This window comes from Theobroma umbraticum, unplaced genomic scaffold (assembly GCF_002168275.2).
Source record: "Theobroma umbraticum cultivar Fairchild unplaced genomic scaffold, ASM216827v3 scaffold_89.0, whole genome shotgun sequence".
Taxonomy (NCBI): Eukaryota; Viridiplantae; Streptophyta; class Magnoliopsida; order Malvales; family Malvaceae; genus Theobroma; species Theobroma umbraticum.
In genome coordinates, this window is record NW_018397271.1 from 2,596,941 (window position 1) to 2,608,442 (window position 11,502).

Sequence of the window (11,502 nt, forward strand, 5' to 3'; positions counted from 1 at the left end):
TTTGGTCTTGCTCAACCTACATAATAGAATTTCTGTTGTTCTTTAAAAGTACCCATACTTTGATAGGTCTTTGGAGGTGAGCAAGCACAAGAGATGTTTTAGGCACCTAAACCAATTTGGTTTTGGGAAGGTTACTTCCATTATCATAACAATCATATGAGAAATCACCCTTCTTGCCACACATATAACAATGATGTGAGGATGCATTACTTCTCTTTTTAAGAATTGTAATTCTTTTTTGTTTCTCTTTATTTTTCAATTTCAATTTTTTGCTATTTTTCATTAAAACTTTGGGAGCAATATTTTCATCAACTACCTTTTTCAAGGTTATGTTTTTGCTTTCTAGTTCCAACTTCAAGAGTTCAAAATCTATTTTGGGATGTTCAAGTTCAATTTGAAGCATATTCCTTTGATCAAAAACAGAGTTAAAATCATGCTTGATTTTTTCTAATTCATCATCCAATGTTATGGCTTTCTTCTTCTTAGTTTTATATTTCAATGTAATCTTTTTAAATTTAGCCTATAAGCAATCATACTCATCTTGAAATTCATCATAAGAAATATCACAAGAGCTAGTTGTTACCTCCAGTTATTTTTCTTTTGCCATCAGGTAGGAGTTTGTTCTTGTTTCCAATCTCTCTTTTTCTTCTTTTAAGCTTGAAGAATCACTGTCAAACCAAGTTGTTACCACCATTGCTCTTTTTTGTTTTTCCATTTTCTTTGAAGATTCTTCCTTGAGCAGTGGGCTTTTGGATATAAAATGTCCAAGTCTTTTACATTCAAAGCAAACCATTTCACTCTTTTTGCTAATATCACCCTTGTGCTTGTTTTTCCATGAAGGACCTTGATCCTGCTAGGAATAGCATGATTAAAGCATCAATGTAGTAGAATAAATAAATTAAAATAAAATAAAAAAAACATGCCTCCTACCTTTAGATCACCTTGGTTGTTTAATGCAAGGTTAAGCACCACATAAAATCAGAAAAAGTTTTACTTTTCCAAGTGATATCATAATCAAATGGTTTCCTTTTGATGATAAAAAGTGAACACCTTTTGTGTGAAAGAATCTCGACCATTCAATCGCTTGGCCTCCAGTGTCGCACATTCGATTGCAATGGATCCTTCTCAAAGAAAGAGCTTTATGCCATGGGGTTGTGCTAGCAAGTGGATAATGATTTGTCATCTTTTCTTTTCTGATTTTCAGCAAAGAATCAAAGGAGAAGTTTTCAAAAAAAACACTTCCCAAGAGTGGCGACACTCAAGAGAAAAATATTTTTATCTTTTTTATTTTTTTATCTATGGAAAAAAGTGGCTATAATGTGATATTTATATCTAGATTTGACTTATTATAATTTGCAAAATAAGTCCTTAATATTATAACAATTATAATTTCTAACCAATACCTAATTAAACTATTTTAATTAGGTCCTTAGTAGTTAAAACATAGAATTTAATTTAAGTCTAGCTTAAATCATCACATTTTCAATTTAATCCAAATTGCAACCTTTGTGTGTGACCCATTAGGTTCCTAACATGTTGGCAATGGAATTGAATTATAATATTATTAATTAATTTAAATAAATCATATTCAATTTTAAATTAACTAATTCAATTTCATAGACCATGATAGGCATCTAGCAATGCATCACAGTCACTCAATTGTTAAGAGAGTCAAGGATTCTTTGACAACCATTTAGTGTATAATTTTTCAGTGTAATTCATTGCTTCATCATATATCTCAGATATGATAAGAGTGTGGTGCAATGACTACTCTTATTGACCTCCATATTTGTTCCTGTAGTTAAATCATTAGCTTTATAGAGACATATGAAACTCATTTCATAATTTCCTAATCACTTTGGCCAAGGATTTGATTAAACTAATGTCAACCAAGAACTAATGAGATATTTCCCCTTGAATCACTTGGGGTGATGATTCCTATCTTAACTACTTATTTGCCTTCATATGCTTCATACTATACCCAAAAACATCTTGTTTTGGCATCCTTGGTTAGGCACCCATAAGGATGAAATCAAAGTATAGTGCACCACATATAAGATAACCTAGTGTCTCAAGTCTAGGGAGTTCTTACATAACTAACACATTAGAAGTATTGCATAGACACTTGAGTGAGGTACCAATGCACTTCTCATGATGGGTCATGTTTAGTGAGCCCACTCTCCCATGACAAGCAACCACATGCTAGTTCCAAGTATTTCTATACTTCAACGTATGAGAGTAATTGCTTACTTCACAAGTAAGGAACATAACATGCGCCATCTTTGAGCATTATTGATGCCTTATCTCAATAATACAATGATTCAAGAACTTTTAGGGATAATGCTTTTATGCATAAAGATCTCATAATTGTATCCAAATACAATTTGTTTGCAAGGCATATATAGTTCTATAGGCTTTATCTACATAAGTACAAAAAGCAATTAAATCACAAACTTATGGATAGAGAACTACCTTAATGTTATTATGAATAATAAAATGTCATACATGAATATCTCAAAGTTGCAATTCCCATACCATCACAGATTGGCTTGTAGGGCTTATTCTAACAAATCTTTCTTGTAATCCTTCCATCCAATCCTTCTACCTTCTGCCCCATGAGCTTTTTGATTCTTCTAGACATCATTGCTAACTTTTCATCATCATCACTCGATAGAGTTTCTAGTTCTTCTTCCAATGTGTTGATCTTAAGAGCAAGATTTTTGTTTTTCTCTTTGGCTTATTTCTTTTCATTTTGTTCTTCTTCTTTCATTTCAACTTCATGTGTGAAGAGTGAGCCATAAATTTCATCAAGAGTAACTACATTAAGAAATTTAGCCTCATGGATGGTAGTGACTTTAGGTTTTCAGCTTTTTAGAAAATATCTAAGCAATCTCATAACTAACTCATATTTAGGGAAGGTTTTGCTCAGTTGATTGAGCTTGTTTGTAATGTTTGTAAACCTATCAAAATGGTAGAGATGTATTTACTCGATTCCATTTTGAACATTTCATAATTATGGGTGAGTAAAGCAATTTTGGACTTTTTAACTTGAGAAGTCCCTTCATGGATGACTCTAAGTTTTTCTTAATTTCCTTAGCTATGGTACATCCAAAGATTTTATTGAATTCAATGGGAGTCAATGCACAATGGAGCGTGTTAATAGCTTTAAAATTGGTGTAAACCTTATTTACTTTAGCTTTAATCCATTCAGCTCTTGGTTTGGGAATTCTCTTTCTCGTGATGAAACTAGGCGATGTAGGAATATAAGATCTTCCTGTAATCACATCCCATATTTCATAATCAAGAGCTCTAATATAAATAGACATTCTAGTTCTCTAATAAGCATAATTTGATCCATCAAATAAAGAAAGCCTATTTGTGGATTGACCTTTCACAACAACAGACTTTTGTAAACCCATTTGGATCTCCTCTAAGGATATTAATCCTTAATTTTAAGGGTTGAGCACTAATACCACTTGTTGGTCCTAATAAAGTGATAGAGGGAGGGTGAATAGCACTTTAAAATTATTTTAAAGATTGCTCTTGCTTTGAAAATCTTTTTTGTAAGATAAACAATGAAAAGTTTAAAACTTGTTAAGGTTAAAAACATGCCAAGTAAGGAAGAGGTAAAGAGAAGTGGACGAAGCACAAGTGTTTAGATTGGTTCAGTTTTCTTAACCTACATCCACTACATTGATCTCCCAATTAAGGATTTTTAACCCAACTTCACTAAGCCAATGAAATTAACAGCTTCCAGCAAGCTTTTACAAGGTGAGCTTCTACCCAAGCTCTAATCCTTTACAATAAATCTTAAAATGCTTCTCACACTCTAATCAACCAAGAATAAAGAAGAAAAAAGAATATGCGTGATCACCCATTCATATTTAAGTTGAAAAACAAGTGTGTAAGAGAAAGTTCTTTGGTTTGTTACTCAAAATGTGATCTTGGTAGCTTCTCTCTTACTTTTTCGACTATTGGACCTTCTTTTTATAATTAGGGACTTAGATTTTTCTGTTAGAGGTAGTTTCTAGCCATTGTGAGCATGATTGATGCCTTCCTAGCTATTATTTTGTCGTTTAGCATTTAAATTCAAATGGGCAAATAGTTTTCTGTTAATTGGTTAAAGGTAGGCTTTAATCGATTAAGCCTACTCTGTCTTGTACTATTTGACAACTCTTTCTACTATGTTAACTAGTTACGGATGGCATTAACCAATTAAGAATATTCTGTTTTTAGACTTCTCCAACTAGTAATCTTCCTTTAATTAGTTAGTCTTTTGCTTTAACTAATTGAGGCTTTCCTTTCTTTTGCTTTAATCAGTTGAAATAAGCGTTAAACGATTAACTTATCTTCAAATTTAAAGTCCTTCATTTGGTGCTCTTCAATGGTCATCTTCACTTTAAAATTGGACTTTGGTGCTTTAAGGTACTTCAAGTCTTGTGCTTTAATTGATTAATTCCATTCCTTAACCGATTAACATACCTCTATTTTTTAGCTTCCGCTCATTCTTGATCAGTTAAGCTTGGTATTAACTGATTAAGGCTTTTTTCCTTACTTTTATATAGCACCCAATTTTTCCTTAAGTAGTTAAGGCTCCACATTAATTAGTTAATGACGTTTTATTTTCACTAAACCTTTTCTTCTTTCCATCTTTAACTGACTAACCTATCTTTTAATAAAGCAATATATAAGGAATGTTTTGTTATGATCAAAAACATATAGAGTCAACATACCTTGGATTAAGGAATTGATACTCGAAACCCAGAAAGGGCTTTTAATGAACAAGTATAGATACTTATGTTTTGAGTATCAATACCTTTGCCCAAAAAGGAAAAGCATTGATACCTACACCCAAGGTATCAATACCGATGCCTCAAATTACAAAAAATAAGGGTAAAATGGTCTTTTTCTAAATCATTTATTTCCCTAAACCCTCTAAAACCCCTATAATGTCTTTAACTTTTTCTATCTTCTCTTCTAACCTTTCTTTTCTCTTTTCTCTCCCTATTCTCTCTCATCTTTCTCTTTTTTTTCATTATCGTTTAAACTTATATTGAGCTTATATTTTCATTTTAAGCATTTCAATGGTAAGATATTAACTTTTAAATATATAATCACTTGGCTTTCATTTCGAGATTTGAATATTTTCTAAAAATTTGTTTTTGTCTCTAAAACCTAGGTTTTGATTTATTTTGGCTATTGTAAGATCACCGAGGTAATATTACTGTGAACCTAGGCTATTTACTCTATTGAAACATGATTAGGACAAATATTAGATGAGAAATTAGGATTAGAGAAAGGTTGAATAAGGTTTGTTTGGAAGAATGGGAATATTAAGAAATTTATGGACTTTATGTCATTATTGATTGTGGATGATCATTTTAGGCACTGCTAAAGACTTGATAATCGATTGTGGACGAGTTGTTGTTTGTTGAAAGAGCTGAAGGGCATTCTTTGAACTTGTGAATGGGCATGTTTCAAATCAATTTAATACATATATTCGTAAACATGTTTGTTGAGTTGCTTTTTTGCCTATGTCGTCTCTTTTAACTCACCAAGGAATTTCAAATCCACTATGAAAATCAATTTTTCAAGTCTCAAGTATAACCTTTACAATGCTTTTTCACAGGATCAAGCACAACCTTTACAATGCCTTTCGACAAGTATCAAGCACAACGTCACTACCTTTTACTTAGGCTAAGGTATAACCTTTACAATGTACCTATTAATGGCTAAAATGAGTAGCAATAAACACCTTTTAAAGACTAATGAACTAAATGTTTAAGCTTGCCAAGAATGGATACAAGAAGATATCAAAAATTCAACATTCTAAATTCTTTGAAGGAAAACTTAAAATGAAAACTGAGAAGAAAGTAAATGATCTTAAAGCTTTTCTCAAGTTTAGAATGGCTTTTCAAAGTCTTTTTGTTCTTCAAATCTAGCAGGAACCTTCCTTTTATAGTCTTACTATAAATTAGAGTCGTTGGAGTCTGAATGGGGTAGAAAATTACCATTGAAAGCATTAAATGTTGGTCTGCCATGACTCTAGGATTGAACTTGGTATTAGGGATATTGATCCTAAATCCTTGATTTTCACTTGTAGGATCAAGCTTTGAAATGTTGATGTCGATCCTAACCCACAAGTTTGAATTGTTTCGAACTTTTGTTCTTCAAGGATCAAGCTTTGGAGTGTGAAGGTTGATTCTCCAAGCTTTTAGTAGTTATTCTCATTTCTAGGATCGAGCTTTCCTTCTTAGTTGTTGATCCTTCAAGATTCAATAGCTTTTCTTACATTCTATCTCAAAATAGAGCTTCATAGCATGGAAATCGATTCTCCAAGCTTCAAGTGCCTTTCTTACATTCTATCTTAAGATCGCGCTTCATAGCATGGATGTTGATTCTAAAGAAAAAGCTATGTTTGCTCTTTGTTTCTTATAAGATCGACCACTCAACATGTGGAGGTTGATCTTTACAGCTAAAACCTCAATGCTTTGAAAACCTTTTGATTTCTTTTAAGTATCAAAGACTTGTCAATCATTTTCTAAGACCATAATGAGTTAAAAAAGTGAATCAAATCATTTCAAATGCTTTAGTACAAACCTTAATAAATATAATTTTTTCAAATCAAAACATAAATCAATTTTAAAGCTAACATTATGTATGCCATACTATGCTTTAAATATGAGTTTCAAACATGAATACTATATGTAAATATGAATAGTATGTATGTATTTTTGATGCATGGGGAACAAGCACTTTAGTGGTTTAAATTTCAAATTGAGTTTTTAGATAAATGATGTCAAGTCACTAGAGGGTGGACTTCAAAAAGATTTATGAAATTTGTGTGTGTATTGGAAGTGTTAATGTCTAATATGGACTTCGCAACCTTAGCCCAAGGTTTGCTCTTCTATAAATAATGAAATTATGTTTGGGACATTGTATGCTTACGAGTCCCCATTTGATATTTAAATGGGCAACATGCAAGGGGATATACAAATATCATCCGCTAGACCTAAAAAAGCCTCCAAATGAATCATTTGTTATACCACATAATCAAAAAATGAGGGACACATCTTGTCACGTATATGTATATATCTATAACTAAAACAATTATCCCATGGTAGTTTTTAATATTCAAAACAATCCAACTTGATCACACTTAACCAAATATAAATTTGTAGCTATAAAATAACAAAAATCTCAAGCCATACATTGGCCAATACCAAATACTATATCAAGTATAAACATCTCACTATGAAAGACTTGACCAGAAAATTTACACAAGGTGGGAAAACATAACCAAATGAAAGCCTCGACAACCTCCTATGAAGAGCGATGGAATCATAACTCTCCAATGATGCCAATCAAAAGTCTATTGATCTAAAACAAAATAGAATTTACATGTGGTGAAATATAAAATCTTAGTGAGTAGAAACGAGAAAGGGGAAGAAGCTAAACAGAGAAGTATTTGGAAATATCATTTAATTAAATATGCACATTTTCTCAAATCCATGTTCAATCAACCACACATTCTATGCATAAGGACACTACAGAGTCCAACAAAACCTCTTAGACATTAGGAAAGATTGAGCTCAAAACCCTCTAAATTGAGTGGAATTTCCAAGTTTTCAGCCAACTATAGGTACCTTTACCCAAGGTAAAAAGACTTTCTGGATAGAATGCTTTCTAGATAATAATTTAGGTTAGTTCTTGTAGTAATGCGTAGAAATTAGTAGATTTTATTTAATTATTTTAAATTAGTTATTTTAGATAAGTCAATCTAATCATGGTTAATTTTATGCTTAATTTGGTGTTAATGTGGATAAGATAGATTGTTATTGATTTATTTGTGCTTTTTTAGGTGTTTGATCAAAGAAGAATTTTAGTAAAAGAAGGAGAGCAATTTCAAGGTGTAGACTTGTACTGCATATGTTTTGGTATTTTGGCCATAACATTCTCTACAGAGCTTCAAATGAAGTGATTCTTAGACCATTGAAAAGTTAAGAGAAACATCTATAACTCTCATGTTTACCACTTCACCAAGTTTGGCATGGAGTATGGTCAAAAATCTTGTTAAAGTTGACATACTGTAGTAGTCCTAGAGCAATTACGATTTTTGTTAATTAATTGGACAAAGCTGCGACTCACATAGTTTGGTGAGGAAATTCCAGCTGAAATTGACTTCTTTCTCCACCCAACTTGACCTAACTTCAAAGCTTATAAAAACAACCTTTTGATGGACTTAAAAAGAGAAGAACTAAATACCAAATTGAAAGCTGAGAGTCAAGCCACCAAGTCATTGAAGCTAAGAAGATTTTGAAGGATTAAGAAGACTTGGAAGATCAAGATTATAATTCTTGAGTTTTATCTTTTTATTATTCTTTTACTTTCTTAGTTTGTTTTTATTGTTTAAACTTTATTTGATGATGATGTGTGACTTGATGGGGAACTAAGTTTGTAATCTAAGATTATGATTGAACTCATTATGTAGTCTGAATTATTTACCTCTCTTTTACTTATGTTGATAGATTTAAGTTGTTTATTTTATTTTATTCTTAATGCTTCTAATTTCCTGACCACTAATTAGATTGAATTGGAAACCTAGGTTAAACCTTGATGAAGGAGATTTAGGTAGACCTTGAACAGAATAGCGTATGATCGAATGCACTTAGTTGATTAGGTAGTTTGATTTACATATAGGTTAGACATACCCTTGTAAGCCATACGTAGGCAGGATTAGAGCACAAACTTAATGAATTTTTTTTCAATTTAATTTACATAGACATATAGTAAATTAATTGGGAGAGGTATGGTTATGAGAAACTTGACAGAGACTTATAAATAATTTAAGACTCTAGGTTAGCAACTTAATCCATTAAATTGAGTAAAGAGAGAGAGACAATAATCAGATGAAGTATTGAGAGATATCATAATCTTAGATCTGGTAGTTAAGTGAGTTTTATTTACTATTTAATTTTAGTTTCAGTTTATTAGTTTTAATTTTTCTTTTTTATGTTAATTGTTTAGATAAAATTAGGATGCTATAATTTTAGTAGTTAACAATAGGATTTAAACAATTCCCTGTGGCAACGATACCCTACTTCATTACTATATTACTTGTTAATGATACGTGCACTTGTGTGAGAAATCAACAACAATAGCCCACTAGACCCTATTAAGCCCTTTATTGTAACTTAATCATAAATCATACATAAGTGGCCATTTTGCCAACAAACTCATAAAACATTTGTCAATATAAATGTAAACATCCATGCACCGGCATAAATACACGATTATAGAACTTCTCAACATAAGCTATGTATATGTTTTTCATTCACAATAAATGTACCTAGTACAATTCATGAAAATTCTATAAATGTACCCCATGTGCTTGTATAGGCTCACAAGCCATCATCTATAATATTCACATGTATTCATATAAGTAACTTGCCATTCAATGGCTTAACATTCCAATATAATCAAATATTCATAGGCAAAAAATAAAGGAATGACTCGTTAAGCGAAACAAGACTTGACTCTCTAAGCTTCAAGAGGATTCTATGTCACCTACCAAAGAAAGAACGACCACATTTCTATGACATGGGTGCTTAATAGCTATCATTAATTGGCAAAAAAAATAGGCAAAACTAACATGTGAGTCACAAAGGCTCCATAGTGAATACGAAAAGACGACAACTCAAGGGGTTAGAGTTTTTGCATAAATAGAGCATTTATAAAGCCACGAATGTATGATCTTTCAAATACGCATCTAGTGAACTTGTGAAACAAATAGTCATGCCTTTAAACAAGCTTTATAAATTCCTTGGCAATAAATACCTTTTCTTTAAATAAAGTAGAGAATCCAAATAATCCTTGGAAACACTTTTATGCATGTTGAAAACATTTAATCCTTTAGAAACCAACTTGAATGTAAAACCTTTTGAATCACATCCAGAAAGGCCTAGAATATGCAATCATCATCCCATGTCATGGTATTAAGACTTACCAACAAGAGCTCATTAACCATGCACAAGAACTCAAGGAACTCAAGCTAATAGACCTTCAAATTCAAGTTAATCTTACCTCCTATTTTCTATCATAATAGTTTAAGGAACCTTGTTCTGACATTCTCATATATCCTATGCATAGAATCATTGTTCATCAATCAAAGACTATTCAAAGGTACAAATAAATTGCTGATGGTTAAGCCCCTATCAATCCTTAGACTGGTAACGGTTAAGCCCCCATTACCTCTTAGACAACTCTTTAGCAATGGTTAGGCCTTTATCACTCTTGGACATCCATGATGCATCATGAAGAGTAAAATCATAGCCTTACTTCTAGAGTGGAATTCATACTTTACTCCAATATAATGGTAATGTAAAACCCCCGTCACCCGTAGGTTAACAAACAAAGATATCATATCTCATATTATCATTTACTTGTACTCCTAACATGTGGCATGTGAAAACTATATCACATACTTAGCATTATAGCATTCAACATGTGCTCATTTTCATATCTTGGGTATGTGGAAACTCCATCATGTACTTAGCATTATAGTATTCAACAAGCATCTTGTGAACATTCATAACTCATCTAATATTTGGAATTAGCATCATATAATCATAACAACTTAGCATGCTCCAAGCATTTCTTACACATCTCATTGAGATGGTTATTTTGGTACTAAAAACATGGAAGGACTTGTTCCCTATTGTTGAAAACTAATACATAGTAGGATATTTACATATACATAATACAATGAAAAGTCTTTTTAAAACTTGGGTTCATTCACAACTCATTTACATTTATAAAATAGTATTGGAGAAACATATTCGTCATCAAACTATTCAAATCATGCTTTTAACTTTACATACTAAAATAGTTTGAAAGTGGTGGACCCACTCACCTTGAAAAGTTGACCATTATCAACAAGCACTACTTATTCAAGAAAATTCCTTAGAGTTTCAATCGTTTCTAAACATCCAATAATCCTTGTTATCAATAATTAGTTTAGGAATCAACGACTAAGAATACTAAGTCTTTCGAAGCTAGTCAGATTCATCTAAGCCTAAATTTTCAACTTAAGTTTACTACTCTTCAAATATCCATATACTTAAAGTTTAAAAACATATCATTTTTATCTTAGGTGAGCACTAATCAATGAGGAAAAGTCCTCAAATCCTTTAATTTGAAGTAATCAATAAATCTAGAACATTAAATAACATTTTTAGAGCTAGAAACCCATGATTAAAGATTCAAAGAGTGGGAAAAATCACCTTTGCTGTCAAAATCAAAATCTAAGCTTTAATCATCCAAAATCATGATCCTTGATAAAAATGGGTTAGGAGTGGCTATGAGGTGAAGGAAATCTAATGAAAAATGGTTTGGAGTGAAAAACCCTCATAGAAAAGGTCTTATTTATACTTTAAGCTGTGAAAAATACTCATTTGCCCTTTTTTATTTTTCAAAAATCGATGTAATATATCGAGACATTTG